The 16,559-nt window shown below is 37.9% G+C and overlaps 1 protein-coding gene across 38 annotated transcripts in view; it reads left to right on the top strand.

Moving 5' to 3' along the window:
• Phf21a (PHD finger protein 21A) overlaps window positions 1–16,559 on the top strand; it is a 174,194-nt gene that overhangs the window by 13,244 nt on the left and 144,391 nt on the right. For all 38 annotated transcript variants that reach the window (XM_035446682.1, XM_035446684.1, XM_035446692.1 and 35 more), the window contains one exon: window positions 16,159–16,199. The gene's annotated coding sequence lies outside the window, so the exon portion shown is untranslated. The remainder of the gene's footprint in view (window positions 1–16,158; window positions 16,200–16,559) is intronic.

Here is a 16,559-nt window from a genome sequence, read left to right as displayed (position 1 = left end):
GCTTGGTAAGCGTCTTCTCTGTGCCTGATATGACGTAACACTGTAGAGTATGCGGCATGCATGTTAAGTACAAGTGGTTGTATTTGGCTCGTTGCTGCCGCATTTCTGAAGATGTCTTAGGAAGCAGTTATCACAAGTGAGGGTAGATAACGTGTAAATTATTGAAATAATCATTTCACCAGGACCAAACTTTGTAACTTGAATGATTCTGTTTAGTGTTTGTTTACTTCTTCCCCCACCCCCAACACTTCAGAGCAGAATTCTTTTTCTGAAAGGAACAGATGCTGTTAACTTATCAGGACTTGATACTAAAAAGCCTACAGAAATCTCTGTGCTGTTTATTTTCTTTATTTAATCTATATGCAAAGCATATTGTAATTATTTCTGTTAGAAGGTTTTAAGCTGATGGTGCCTTCCCACCCTTGTGCTCAGGAGATAGATTAGGAATGCCAATTTCACAACTTGGTATAAAGAAATGATGACCACTGAAATAAAACAGTTCGGATGAAAAGCAAACCAGATAGAAACGTACAATGAAAATGTCTTTTAGTAAAATGTTAGCATGCTGTACTTGGAGCAGATGCCACATTAATTCAAAAGAGAGCCCAGAAAATGTGGCAACTTTACGATGTCAATGGAGGGAGCTGCAATGGTTCCTGTACGCACTGTGGGAAGTTCTCAGCATCTCCTGGTCCTGTCCTGTACTGCTCCACTATGTTTTATAGGTATTAAGTGTTAACATACAAATTCTTAATTCATGCTATAGATTTTATTTGTGTAATTAAATGCATTGTCATGCATTAGATATTAGGGTAAGGAACCCAATAAGTTATAGTAAAGCAGTGATTTTTTTAAAAAATTTAAATATGCATATCAAGGTACTTAGAATCTGAGGCAAAACTTGACTTGTCTCTGTATCTTTCCAGTCACTTTCATAATACGCTTGTTTAAGAATTGAGTCTTTCAAAGAGGCCCAGTCCTTTTCAGATGTAGGATTTGGACAAGTTACAGAATTATGAGAATTTTTGCATTTATTTTTTCTCATTTAAATTTATAGTTATCATTGGACATTTGTTAGGATTTTTAAGTAGCTTAGACTCATTCATTCCTTTGAAGTGTTTTTTTTTTTTTTTTAATGGTGTTTTGGAAGGAAAAAGGATGATAGAAGTGTACTGTACACACTCAGATGATTTCAGAGTGACATTCATTTTATAGAGGATTGCACTGGGATGTCTCCAAATTGCCTGTTTCTTGCAGTGCATAGCTAGTGTGGGTCTGTGTAGAGAGGGGTGTACTGGGGGCTTTTAACCATATTTAGAGTGTCTAGCTTCCTGAGCAGTGCAATGATCTATTCACCAGGGATGCACCCATGTGCCTGTAGAGAAGTCTGGTTCATATGCTTAGCAAGTACCACCACCACTCCTTCAATTAATCCAAGCATGCAATTTACTCATTTGGTGAAAGGTTGAAAGTTTCATTTTCCTGTATTTCAAGGCAACTTTTTAGCATGGCAGCAGAGTGCAGTTGTTAAGAACCTTGGTGCTTGAGCCAGTATGAAACAGGCATGAATCTTGGCTTTGTTATGTATTCTCTTGTAACCGTGGCCAGTTCACTTCTACACCTGTTTCAATTTCTTTATCTGCAAAGTGTGCATGGGTAATACTCTCCTTCTTAGGTTGTTTTGAAGAATAAGTGAATGTACTGTAAGTGAGGGAGGTGCTGGATAGGCTTAGTAAATACTAAATGGTGTCTGTTGTGCTCTGCTCCTTTCTCTGCCCTCCCCACAACTGAGACAAATGTTACACATTGGGAAAGGTACCTGGGTCTTGCAGCTAGCCTTGTGAGAAGTTGAATGTGTAATTTTGGACTATTTAAACTGTCTTCCATAAAGATGTATCTGGTAAATGCCACATACAGACTACTGTACTGGTCAAGTGGATTTGTCTCTTTGTCTTACAGGGGTAGTAATAGCAACCTCCCTGGGATTCATGTGAAGAGAGAATGAGGGCATCTCAAGACACTCAGTAAACAAGATGCATTATTGTTGTTGATACAGTCTTGCTAAAAGTTCGTGGGGACAATGTTAATATGGAAGGAACAGTTTAACTGGGAAACAGGAACTCCGCCCCAATACTCTTGAAAAAATAATGAATCATAAAAAGTATATCTAATGAGTTCTTATTTATGAATACTCCTGGGAAAAATAGAAAATACATGGGAATATGTTAATTTTAACTGAATCTTTTAAAAATATTTCAGAGTACTTTATTAAAACTGGTAGTGCTGTAAGCTTCTTCTCTGCCCCTAGCAACCAGAGGCTAGCAGCGAGATCATGATGGGGTTTATAGTGGGCCCTCAGCATCACTTAACATCAAGTCAAGAGTAGACTATTCCAAGGTGCTAATCAGCCAGTCAGTCTGTTGGAGTTGACCAGTTATGTATTCAGCCTTTAATGTACGCTCAGGAGTAAGACCTGACAGGAACAGCTGTGGAGCCCTGGCGACGTGAAAGGCTACACAAGTGCTTTCTAGGAGTGACAGGCATGGTTTATTTGCTTTCTCATTTGGGCGTTTGCCTTTGTGAGATCCCCTTTCATTTGGTATCTGGTCTTACGCTACTTGTTATATTCTTTTTCTTTCTGCAACTGCCATAAGCTACTATGCCAAGCCTAGCAACAGGCTGATGGCAGGTTGATCATCAGAAAAGCCACAGTGACCTTGAATTAAGGGTTTTTACTTTTTGGTGAAGAATTGAGTTTACCGTATTATTAGAATATTTGTCTGCCTTTCTTCTCCCCCCCCCCCGTCTCCTCCTAGTAATTGAAGAAGGGGAAAAGATTAAGTATGTAACAGATTTTTATTTCATTGACTGCTGATTTGTATCTCAAACATTTGTGATGTGTAATCCCTCTGGGATTCAGCAAGTGTAATTTGTAGTAACTTACGCAGACACCTGAATATGTGTATAATCTGCTTGCAAGCATTTGAGTTAAAGTAACGTAACAGCACCCATTATTGGTCTGTTCTCATTATCCAGCTGTAACCATCTGATGAAGGATTGGTAGGTGAGTCAGTGTGTTTACTATATTTTATTTTGTCTGCATCCCTAAAACATTGTTTTTGCTTTCTGAGTAGAAATTTCAAGTTTGTTCTAACAAAGTGCTATACTGTTGCACAAGAGGTATTTTAAAAGTTAAGCAGTATTGTGGAGGGTTTATTATAGTTTCTTCATTAAAAAAAAATTACAGCATCACTTTACTGCAAATAAATAGGGCAAGTTTTATAGCTTTAAAAATTAGCATAAAGTAAGTCTTTAAATTTTTATTTATTGTGTGTGTGTATGTGTGTGTATGCATGCTTGCATGCCATAACATGTGGAGACGAGAGGACAGTTTGGGGGAGTTACTTCTTTTCTTCTGCTATGTGGGTTCTGGGGATTGAACTCAGATTGGCAGGCTTGGTAGCAAAGGACCTTACTCTCTGAGCCATCCCACCAACCCTGTTTTAGGGGGAGGTGGTTGGGATAGCACCCACTTAGTCATGCTTTACCACTGAACCATATTCAGGTGCTTCCTTTTGCTACCTTTAAGATAAAGCTTAGAGCCTCATGCTTGCTAGACTAATGCTCTTCCTCTGCACTGCAGCCCAGCCTCAGTGTGTTTCCTTACTTGAGTCATATGCAAAGTGTCTGAAAGTTGTTTCACATGGTTGAATGAAATTGGAACATTTTAGAAGTGACTTTCATTTTAATAAATATACAGGTTAGAAATAGACTCTGTATGTAGCTGTGGTTGATTTTTTCAGAACACTTTTTTCCCTGCTTAATTTGTAGAGATTGGTGCCACCTGTATTGGGTGAGCACCTGCTCTGGCCATACCAGATCATGTCTAATAGCTACTTATAGCAAGGTGCTGCTTGGTGACCTACACTCCCCCACAGTGTTTGTGTGCTGCTCTTTTCTACTTGCTTCCTATTGGCTTCCATTGTCTTTGTACACTCTCCCTTGTGTATTGCACACCACCCCTCCAAAGTCATTATTTTTATTTCTATTTCTTCTAAAAACAAAATTCTGTTGTAATTGCTAGTTTTCAAATGGACAGAGAGCCACTATCACAATCGTAAAGGTTTAGTAGTTTCTGAAACTCCATTCCCCAATTTTAGCCCTCAACTAGGCTTAGGATAAGTAACTTAAAATTCCTTGCAAAGTAACTGAATATTGGTAGAACATTATAAGTCTGAACAAAGGGAGAGAATAGAAAAAGACCTTAAAACTGGGCCTGGTAGGGCACATCTTTTTTCCCATGACAGGGTTTCTCTGTATTGACCTGGCTGTCCTGGAACTCACTCTGTAGAACAAGCTGTCCTCCTGAACTCACAGAGATCCGCTTGCTTCTGCCTCCAGAGTCCTGGGATTAAAGTGTTGGGATTACCTCAGAGATTGCTTTATTTCTGGAAGGGGGTGAGTGAGGTAAAGGTTCAGAACAGGCTAGCTGCTTCCATGAGACTTTAATGTAGTAGATCTCTCTAGTGCTAGTTACCTAACAGGAGAAGCAAAGAGACATTTTTATGTTACTGATTTTACAAGTATTTCACTGACTAATACAGGAATTAGAATTGTTTTGGTTTGCAAAGCCACCTAGTGTTTTTTGAAATTTTTGTTTTTTATCTTTTGAGACGGGGTTTTTCTGTGTAACAGCACTGGCTGTCCTGAAACTCACTCTGTAGGCCAGGCTGGCCTCAAACTCACAGAGGCCGTCTACACCCAACTTGAATTGTTAACTGTATTGTTCAGTTGGAAAAGTAAAACTTGGAAATTTTATTTTATTATTGTATATGTATGGGTATTTTGCTTTTGTGTATGCCATTTGTGTACCTGGTGCCCAGGGAGGCCAGAAGGGGCATTGGATCCCCTGGAACTGGTGTTTCAGAAGATTGTGAGCCACCATGTGAGTCTGAGAATTGAACCTGGGTCCTCTGGAAGAGCAGCCAGTTCTTTTATCCTTGGAGCCATTTTTCTAGTCCCCAAAATTTGGAAATTAATTGTGATTACTTAAGTTAACAATTATGTTGGATATAAATTCAGTAGTGTGCATCTAAGGCAGTGGTTTCCAACCTTCCTAATGCTGCCACCCTATAATATAGTTCCTCATGTTGTGCTGACCCCCACCATAAAATTATTTTTGTTGCTACTTCATCACTGTGATTTGCTACTTTTATGAATTGCAACAGGATAAAAGAGTTGTTCACTTGCCAAAGGAGTCACAGAAACCAGGTTGAGAACCATGGTTGGAGTCACAGAAACCAGGTTGAGAACCATGGTTCTAAGGTTTATACGAGGGTTAAAAAAAAAAAAGAGAGAGAGGTAGTTTATTTTATTCTTTGAGAATTTTATGCATGCATATTTATTTATTTATTTATTTATTTATTTATTTATTTTGAGACAGCGTTTTCACTGTGTAGTCCTAGCTGTCCTCGAATTCACTCTGTATACTAGGCTAGCCTTGAATTCATAAGAAATTTGCCTGCCCAAGTCTTTCCAAGTGGTGGGACTGAAGGTGTGTAACACCACACCCGGCTATCTTTTAATAGTCCCTGTCTACTCTTAACTCTTCGAGGATCCACCCCTTGACACTCTAGCTACCCTTCCCCCATCTTCATGCCTTCCTTTTCTTCTTCCTCCCTCCCCCATTTGCTGCCTGTATGGGCCTGGTTGTCCAGCCATCCACTGAGCATGGTGGCCAGACATTTTTTTTTCTTTTTTTAGTGATTTTTAAGATTAGAATACAAAGTATGCCAAGCTTTTCTTCTGTTACTTAATGTTATATACAAAGAAAAACATTTGAGACAAACCCTTTAACTTTATAGCATTAAGAAAAAACTTAGAGAAGTTTAAAATCTTATAAAAGTAGAGTGAAAATGAAAAATAAAATATTGTGTACCTGTTACCCAGATTCAGGAGTCACTACAATTTTTCCAAGAGGACCAGTGAGATGGCTTAGCCAGTAAGAATCTTGCCACCAAGCCTGATGACCTGTGTTTTGCTGTGTGTGATAACTAGAACCCACACATGACAGTTGTCCTCTTAACTTTCACATGTAAACTGCTATGGCATGGACATCCCCAACCCCTCCCTAAGTAAATGTGAAAAGCAAATAAAACAATAATGTACCAAGAAAGAATGATCATGTAATATAGATATTTGCATTGGTATTCTCCAATGAGGAATGTGTGAGGGGGTGCTGCCCCTTTCATACATTATTAAGTCTAGTGCTGCCTTTCAACTTACAAAGGTGATTAGGCCACCACTAGCTTAATAAAGGACCATTCCTGATGGAAAGAGTTTAATTTTGGTTATTCTTTTCATTAGTTAGAAATTCTTCAAAACTCTTAATTTTTTTTTTCTTCTGAGACAAGATGTCATTTATTTAGGCTGACCTCAAATTGGATATGTATTGGAGGATAACCTTGAACTGGAACTCACACTGTAGGCCTTGAACTCACAGAGATCTGCCTGTTTCTGCCTCTAGAATGCTTCTGATCTTCTTGCCTCCACATCTGAAGTGATTCAGGCGTACACCCTTGTGCCAGCTCTTGTGGTGCTGGCCATTGAACCACGTTTTCCTGCACGCTGAGCACACACTTTACTAACTGGGCTCCATCCCCAGACCTTTAGAAATCCTGATAATTAGCTTTAAATGTATTCTTCTCATAGGTTCCACCTTATTTTATGTACACTTGGCTGTCTATGACTTTTGTATTTGACACCTATAATCATTTTTAGCATGTGTAGGATACTGTATGACAGAGGTGTAAATTACCCAGTCTCATGTACTTCCTTGTGAGTATTGTTTGTATTCAGACTGATTTCGTATTGAGGCATTCCTGTTATAACCTGTAGAGTAGTTTGCTGAGGCAGGAGTGTGGACTGTCTGTTGACCTTAGACCAGGTACCATTGATGAGGAGCTTAGTTATCAGTTCTCTGTCTGCTCCTCTCTGGAGCAGTAAGCTGCACATGCCCCTGCAGTGTGGGACCCATTCATTACCAGTCAGTAAAGGTGATGCTAGCCTTACTGAATTTCTTTCATTTTATTAGTTTAAATTAGACCCAGAGGGGTAATTATTCCACCCAATGCATGAAGAAGTCTAGTCAATGCAAGTTGTGCATTGAAACCCCCTGTGCAGTACATAGAAAATGCATCTTTAATGTTATGATGTTGTTTGGCATATTTAGTTTAGTGCAAGGAGCGTACTTACTTAACAGGACCTTTAATAAGCTCCCTCTACACCAAAGATATATTTTTAAAAATTATACTTAAGACTTTGTAGTATTCCCCAGTAGAGTTCATCTAGAGCAGCAAAAACCTTTCTCAAATAAAACTTATTCCTTTAACCGGTATTCATTTAAGTGGGTTTCTCTGTACTTGGTTTCCATGGAAATAGCGAATAGCTAACGTTATTTATAAGGTGGAAGTAAAATAGGGTGCCTAATGGGACCCCATGCTGCTCTGATGAAGAGACTTAGGAAAAAAAATCCATGCTCATGGGATTTTTTTTTTTTTAAACAAGGTTAATGGAAGCCCTTATTTCAGTCTTCTGTAACAGAACATATTTTTGGTTTTAAAGGCTAGCATTACCGTCAAGCAAACAACTTCTTTTAAGGTCTGTATTGCTTTCACTTTCAAGTTTTAGGACTGCTTAGCAGGATGGAGGCAGTGTGCTTCGCACTTCGGTTTCTTGGCGGTTTTGTTTCAAAAGTTGAGTCTTAGCATATTGTAATCGTTTCAACTTCTCATCAGCATGTCTCAGAGTACAGAGAAGATGGATGTTCATTAGTATAGCAGTGATGGTAAAGAATCAATATGTTGACTATACAAGGTTTTTTAGACGTAAATCACACGGGAACCAGTTTTAGTTTTCAGGCCGACTTTAAGTCAGGGCTCTTGTGTATGTTGCTTAACTTAGTTGGTGAAAAGCTTCTGATTTTTTTGTTGTTGTTGTTGTTGCTTTGTTTTTTTTTTTTTTGGAGACAGACACAGGGAAGATCTTAATTTCTCTTTCTTTTTTTAGAAAGTGGATTGTTGCCAGTGCCTATTAGCTGAAATAAATGTCCATTCTTTTAATCTTTGGATTGGATTTGGGAAAAGCCTTCCCCTACTACTTCACTAAGGCTCTCTCTTAGCTCGTAGCAAAGCCTTGCCTTCCTCAAGTCAACTGAAAGAGTGCCATTCCCTTGTTTGTGTTTGCTGAGGGAAGAGAGAGGTGAGAGAAGAGAGCACAAGAGAGGGAGAGACAGAGACTAATTTTCCCATAGCCTGAAAAGCACCTGCTCATTTTCCAACCCGGTGAATTTAGCAGTACTACACTGAGAGGGAAGCAGGGTGGCATTCAATAAGGTTAAGGTGCTAGTGTTTTTATTTAGTTCACTCTGGCTGTCCTTGGCAGCTTGTGATCATTACCCATTTGTCTGAGAGGCTCTGATTTTTTTGGCCATCAGGACTGCAGGGTTTCTTCCATGTTTAAAAACAGGGTTGTAGAGTACCGGGAGCTCCTCCAGGGAGGAGTTTTTGTTTTGTGTTGTGCATGTTTCTTTGGATAAGCTTTTCACTGTATTTGAATTTACTGTGCCTTAGTAAAACAATAAAACCTTGGTTGCTTAACCCAATCCAGTTTATTTTCATGTCACATGCTTTATACCTAGAAAGTCATAGGTCCTTCTGTGCATATTCATATTTTGTAACTCTGCCTGAGTGTCAATTTTTTATTTAAATATAGCAGTTCCTCCTCTTCTTTTTAAAATCTGGTGTTTACCAGTGACCTTCCTTTAGTGGCTTTTATTTGAATTGTCATTGTGCTTTAGGGACATAGGAATTTGGGTCTCTTGCCCCATTTCTGAGAAAAGAACTCCCAGGAGTTACAGTTAGTGTGTTAGCAGGGCCTCTGAGGTGAAGAGCTGGGCATTCATACTCCTCCTTGGTGTTTCTGGTCTATGCACCAAACTCCCATTAGTGTTAATAGGAGGCACTTGCTTAAGTCCCTGTACACCAAGATAAGCCCAGGCTCTTTTATAATGCCTTGTAGATAGTTCAGTTGTTTTTGTTGGTGATGGCAGGAGTTTTGATCTTGAGGTTAACTGACTATTAAGACTGAGTTTGAGTTGTCTTGGGATATGGAATGAATTACTAAGTCTGATCTGTAATTAGAAGTTTTCATTGTGATTAGACTCAAAACATTTATAAAACATTTCTACAGCTTGTAAGCTGTAGAAACTTTTGATGAATTTTGTTCTTTGTACTATGATGGAGCAAGACTTCTTCCTGTTTATTTCTTCTACTATTCTTCAACCACAAATAAGTGATTATAACAGTTTCGTGAATATTGTAGAACTTGGTAAAAATCACCACCACCGTAACTAGTATTTCACTTAGAAGCATTTCTACACTTACTCTCTGGCCTCTTGAGTCTTTAGTCAGCTAGTGTCGTTCACACTTTGCAAACATATTGAAGTTGTGAACTACTCTATAGCTTGGACACTGCAGCCACTGGCCAAGTATTAACCACTGTTCACTACACCTTTCTGTCAATTAGGGATTTTTTTTAAAGATTTATTTATAATGTATGCAGTGTTCTGATCTATCTATCTATCTATCTATCTATCTATCTATCTATCTATCTATCTATCTATCTATCTATTATGTTACAGTGTTCTGCCTGCATGTATCCCTGCAGGCCAGAAAAGGACACCAGATCTCATTACAGATGGTTGTGAGCCACCATGTGGTTGCTGGGAATTGAACTCAGGACCTCTGGAAGAGCAGCCAGTGTTCTTAACCGATGAGCCATCTCACTAGCCCCGAATTAGGGATTCTTATGACTTTCATTTATGTATATATAGTTTAAAAGAAGATGAATTCTTAGCTTGAAAGCAGTGAGTCTGGAGTTTAGGTTGTACTTTGTTGCTCTTTATCTTTGTGGACTTTTAGTTAGTCATTTGGATTTCTTAGACATCTGCTATAAAATGAAGGTGTAGTTTGGGTTCTCAGAAGTGTTCATTCTAGTTTTAGGCTGTTTAAGGGTATGAAGGCACAAAAAGAAGGGGAAAAAGTAGGAGGCATTGTTTTCTAACCTGCCTGCCCATTAGGATCTTCTGGGAGAACTGGGGAAATAAAGGGCTAAAGTATTGGGGTTCTAAATTACATATTCTGAATTCAGAAGCTCTAAGGTAAGGCCAGAAAATCTATGTGTTTTAGTTTATTTGTGCTTTTAATTTAGGATTGAGAAGTAATGTACATGTGTGTGTACACCTGTATGTGTGCATCTGTATTTGGACATACGTGTGTGTGTGTGTGTGTGTGTGTGTGTGTGTGTGTGTGTGTGTGTGTATGTGTGTGTGTTTCTGTTAGGAAAATAAAGTTATATAGATTAATATTAGGTAGTGTGTGGTTAAATTTTAGTGTGGTCTAGGGATGGAGCTCAAAGGTAGAGCACTTGCCTAGAAAATACAAGGTCCTGTATTCTCTTTCCAGTGCCATGAAGGAAAGAAAAAACAATCAAGAAAGATGATACGTATTCTGGAAGTTTAAAGAAAGAGTGACTAGGAATAAGGATGCAAGGGAAGATCTGTGTCAACCAGTGAGTCTTTATCTGGACTCTAGTTTCTGAATGAGATTTGCGTAGTTAGAAGGTAAAGGGATGTGCTTGGAGTGAAAGTATGGAGAGAGGGACAATTATGATTACAGCTTTAGTCTTTATGTTAGTATTCTCTGAAACTTTGGTGGATTTCATAAATACTTTCGGGAGTGAACTATGACCAAACTTAGAGGCAGAGCATGTGCTGACTAGTCTAGAAGAGTGCTGAGCAGGAGCAGGGAGTGCAGTTTGGAATGGCTGAAATATGGAGAAGAAGCCAATATTGCAGGTGCAGGTTGAGCCTTGGAGAGGAAGGAGACTGAAGTAGCAGAGCCCAAGTCATGGGACCATTTTTTTTTTTTTAAGTATTCTTTTTTTAAAATTTATTATGTATACAACATTTTGCTTCCATGGATATCTGCACACCAGAAGAGGGCACCAGATCTCATAACGGATGGTTGTGAGCCACCATGTGGTTGCTGGGAATTGACCTCAGGACCTCTGGAAGAGCAGTCGGGTGCTCTTAACCTCTGAGCCATCTCTCCAGCCCCTTGTGGGCCATTGTTAAAGGATGTTAGCTTTCTCTCCAAGTTTGATGCCAAGCCACTGAAGGAAGGGTAACAATCTGTCTTGGATTTTGAGAAGTTGTTGAGAGAATAACTTGTAGTAGGGTTGGGGTAGAGATGGGGAGACCCGTGGGGAGGCCCTGTATAATCGAGGTCAAATGATACTGGTGAGTTGGACCAAGGAAGTAGTAGTGGAGCTGAGACAAATGGTCAAAGTAGGTAACATTCTGAAGGTAAAGGCAGCATGGCTAGTTGTTGTATTAGATGTGGGATTTTGGGTAACTTTTCAGATGTTTCTGCTGGAAGACCAGGATTGCCATTATGGAGATGCTAATGGCTGAGAAGGAGGCTGGAGGGTAGGGAGTCAGGTGTTTAATTTTGTACCTGAGAGAGATTAAGATACCTCTGTATCAAGTGTTGAGGAATTGACACAGAGCAAAGGCACTTTCTAACCATTTGTCTGTGTTTACATTTATTTCAAACTTAATGTACTTTCTGTTGGAAGTTAGGAAGGGCAGACAGAAAGCTATAAATCTTAAACTTGTATCTAAACTTCCAATAACTATTGGAAGACTGTCAGGTAAAGTGAGGGAAGAGAGACTGAATCTTGTAGGTGAGGTGACATTTCAAAGTATTTTTGAGCAGCAATTATCTGTGCTATTCTAGTATCTGATCAAAATTTATGATTGAGCACAGGCTATAAACTTAATTGTTGGAACGTTGTAGTGGGCATATTAAATTTTAGCCTAATTTAAAACATGATCTAGTGTTAAATTTTCTCTGTAAAATTTGTTTATTGTTTAATGTAGATTAGATGCAAAGCTCTTAGATGCCTTACAAAAGGTACTTAAGAAGTGGCTATTAATCATCTTTGATTTATTGATAGTTTTAAATTTCATAACCACATCAGAAATCTGAATGACTTGTTTCTTTGCCTGCTGTAATTAAAGTAACTACCTATGAAGTTCTATAGAGGGGAAGTTTGTAAAAAAAATAAATAAATTGTGTGAAGTTATGTTAGCAAAATAATATTCATCTCTAAAAGCAAAAAAAAAATGTATTTTCTCTAACTTGGGTATTTTGAATGACATGTCCAGCTCTTGAGTGTATTTTCCAAGAAGAAATCCATATTTAAAGTATTTAAGCAGATTTAATTAAGGTTTTGAAAGACTTCACATATATGAAATCTAGTGAGAAACTGAAGACCCTTATCAACCTGAGATGAGGAAATAAAACTTCAGACTTGGGTACATTCTGCACATGGATAGTGCAAAAAGTGGACTTACATGTCAGTCAGTCTTGCATTTTGCTGCTCAGCATTACTGAATTGTAGGAAAGAAATATTTGGGTTTCTTTTCTTTTTTGGTTATTTTCCACTTGGTAGTCAATTTAACAATCATTCTTCAGAAGAAACTCTTGAAGTGTTGATGTTAACACTTTAAGATGTTAGTCTGAGAGTATTTGCTCTTCGTGGGTGTCTGAGTCTCCTTGAGGGTCTGATTGATGCTGTGGACCGGCTTCCCTGAAGCTACATCTCTACTCATGCATACACAATCTACTGTCTGTTGTAGGTGGTAGCCCTCTGAAGCCCACTTGTGGGTATCCTTAAGCATAAAGGATATTGAATTCTAAAACATGTCCTAAATAGCTTATATGTAAATTTTTTTCTCTAAAATTTGCTGAAACAATTTCTCCATGTTTGTTTTTGCTCATTTCTTAGAAGAGCAATGGAGTTCATGCTGCTTCAGAACAAGTGATGTCTGGTGGAGTACGCTCAGTTACTAGGGCCCTACACCTGCAAATTCTTTTCTCCTTAACCACCAACAGACTTAGTGCCCTTTGAGAAATGTCTCTTAAGCTTTGCTTTCTTGTATGACTTAAGCAATTTGTAATCAGTTTCATGATCTTATGGCTTCATGATTTTCACTTTATTAATGTAGGATTGGATCTGCCACTGAATTTTGGAGAAAATGCCTGGGCAATAGATACACATGCATATATTGTACTGTCTTTCTGCATACTTCTCAGAAGAGTTTATATCACTGCACTTTTCTGGATGCTGTATTAAATACAAGTTAAATCCCATGCTGTCCTGATTGTGTTTGAGTATCAATGGATTTTATATATCCTGGTATATGTATTTTTTATTAAATATATCACAATTATCTCTCAATTCTTCAGCTTACCTTTTCAGTCATCCTTTAAACAATTTCTTACATTTATTTATTTATGTGTGTGGACATGCATGCCTGAGAAAGATTTACAGGAACTGTCCGTAATGTGAGTTTCCAAATGTTGCTTCCACAGTCTTAATCCTGGGGATCAAACTAAGATTATTAGGCTTGGCTTTGACCAACTGGCCTTGCTGGCCTTTACATATATGGTGTTTCATTTTTGTTTCAAATGAATTCAAGTTCTTACTTTTAGTTTAGTTCAATTTGTCAGTCTTTCTTTTTTTATTATATTTTAAAATGGTGTTGTCTTCCTGGTGACTGGTGTAGATAAAAACAGTTTTAGAAACTTGTTCATCTAATTAGTCAATACAGTGGGAGACTGATGTATAAAGAGTTATGTAACAAGAAAGTTGGGAAACTGGGGAGATGAGCTTGCAGCGTAACCAAAATAATAAGAATCTACTTTTTTTGTGGGCCTAATTATATTTTATTTGAAAGGATTTTAGGAGTTGGGAGGCAATAATCACAGATGCTAACTGTATCATTAAGTCACAAAGTTGAAGAAATTTTATTAAAAAAAAAAAAAAAAGAGTGGTTACCAAAATGGCTTTTAGTTGTTGAAGACCACAAAGTCAATGTAGGATTTAGAGGCTAAAAGTCTGTTAAAGAACACAACAAACAAAAAAGCCTGAGAAAAAAAAATTGTATCTTAAGAGTTTAAATCCTGTCATAAATGAGTATAATTTAATTTTTCCTTTCTTTTTTGTTTTGTTTTTCGAGACAGGGTTTCTCTATGTAACCACCTGGCTGCCCTAGAACTTACTCTGTAGACCAGACTGGCCACGAACTTACAGAGATCTGCCTGCCTCTGCCTCCTGAGTGCTGGGAAAGGCAAGTATGTGCCACCACACCTAGTAATGAGAATAATTTCTGTGAGACTTCACAAATATTCCATTACTAAAAAGAATCTCAGCACTCTTTTGGAATTGGCTTTTGAGAATTTACACTGCATGTGGGATATGCATGAAAAACAACTTGAAGAGACTCAGAATATCTGCAGATATGGAACTGTTTCTGTAAATTGCACCTGTTGGCCCTAAATTCAGTTAGTAGGGGTCAGCTATGACTCAGAAGCTTCCCATCCTCGACAGAGAGAGTCATATGAAGCAAGAGGACATGCAGAGTCTAGTTTTTAGTAACTGCATTATTCTACAGATTTATTATATGCTTTTTCTTGTGGTTGGGAATCCAGTCTAATCCCTATGATTAAAATAGCTATTTAGATGGACTCATGAGAACTTTGAAAAGAACTGTAGTCAGAGAAAAAGGAGAACTGGGTTTGTTGGTGCACACCTTTAATCTCAGCACTCAGGAAGCAGACGCAGGTGGATCTCTGAGAGTTTGAGGCCAGCCTGGTCTACAGAGTGTGTTTCAGGACATCCAGGGATATGTAGAGATACCTTGTCTTAAACAAAAACAAAAGAAAACAAACAATAATAGCTCCCTCCTTCCCCCAAAAAAAGAGGAAGAAGAAGAAGGAAAGAATAACCAGGTTAATTTCTTTTTGAAGTAAATGTAGACTGCATGAATCAGGGGCCTTTTAAATAACTTTACCATATGCTTAACATGACTGTACATTTTTAACAAAAATTTCTCATCTGAGAGACAGGATCTTTGAAAAACCCCAAGGAAACAAGACACTATTGGAGTAGCGTAGGTCAGCAAACATGTTTTAGGTGTAATGAAGATAGAGCATGTCATAGAGTTTAGTTTAGTGCTCAAAATGTTAAGGGCTCTATTTTAATTTTAGTTCCCTAATATGAGGTCAGGATCCCAAAACTTAGATTTTCTTTCTGGCTTTATCACTGGTTGTGAATGTGGAAGAGATGAACCATTGTGTGTTTGTGGCTTACAGTCCCAAGCAGTGATATAAATTTAAGAATATGGGTGAAAATTTAATTAAAATTCTGATTATGTTATTTATTTATACTTACTTTACTACATACTTATTTTATACTTATTATACATTATATAATATTGTGAATTTAAAGCTAAGGACTTACAGTATTTGTTATACTTTATTGTAAAGAGAGTTCAATGAAAGCCATTTGAATAAATTCAATACATATGGCTTGGTGTTCTAAGAGTCTACAAAATGTGCATATAAGTGCACATGCATTTATAGCTGAGAGCAGTGCAAATACGCCTGAGTGTCAGATCACAACTACATAAAGCTGGCTGGTAACACTGCATGGTTGGAATAATTCATAGTCGCTCTTGTTGCTTTCCAAGTGTGGTCCTGAGCTCAGGTATGTAAGTATCTGTGGGAAATGTGGCAGTATGCTGGTCCCTGTGAGTGGGTTATCTGTGGTTATCACTTGCTTTTCACTGTGTTTTTGTATGTTACCTGAAAAGCACGGAATATCAGTTGCTAGCTGTTAGTTTCATTGGTGAGGCATCAATGTTAGTATTTAAGTTTTTGAGGAAGTAAAATTTGCTCTAATTTTTACTCAGGATGTCTGTGCCCTTAGCAATGCTTTCTCCATTTTTCAAGGGTCATCTGTATTTATTTTCCTGGTCTTGAAAAATTGTGTTAAAGCAGAGGCTTAACTGCTCTTGAGTTCCTTCTTTGCTGTAAAAACTACTCATTTCTTGCTTGTTTATTGTTGGTTTTTAAATTTTAGAGATTGTTTATTTTTTTCTCCTTTAAAGTCAGAAATCTCTGAGTCTTTAGCTTTTGATGATATCAAAAATCTGCTTGTAGTTTAACTCTGTCTTTCCTTCTGTTACAGGGGATTAGACAGCTGAAGGAGAGCCAGTTTCCCCCAAATTGGTAAGTACTTTTACTAAGCAAGCATAGTGTGCCTGATTGTAGCTGGGCTCATTCAAATATTAAGTGATACTGTAAGTGATTTTTTTTTTCCCTCCAAAACAAGGATTTGTTTGCACTGAAAGTAAATTTTTAGCTTCACATAACTGTATCTGAAATGCATTTGTGATTCTTTTTGATAACTGCACTAGACTTGCATGTTTCTTAATTTGATAACTCATTAAAACTTGGAGGTCCTGTTTCCAAAATGCCTTTAATACAGTAGTTAGGCCTGAGAATTCAAAGTCAGGAAAGACAAGTTCGTGTTCCCATTGTGTTCTGTATTACTGTGCTGTTACATTTGCATTTCCTGCCCCTATGTAT

This window comes from Cricetulus griseus, chromosome 6 (assembly GCF_003668045.3).
Source record: "Cricetulus griseus strain 17A/GY chromosome 6, alternate assembly CriGri-PICRH-1.0, whole genome shotgun sequence".
In the NCBI taxonomy this organism is placed as follows: domain Eukaryota; kingdom Metazoa; phylum Chordata; class Mammalia; order Rodentia; family Cricetidae; genus Cricetulus; species Cricetulus griseus.
This window is presented reverse-complemented; position numbering and strand designations above follow the sequence as displayed.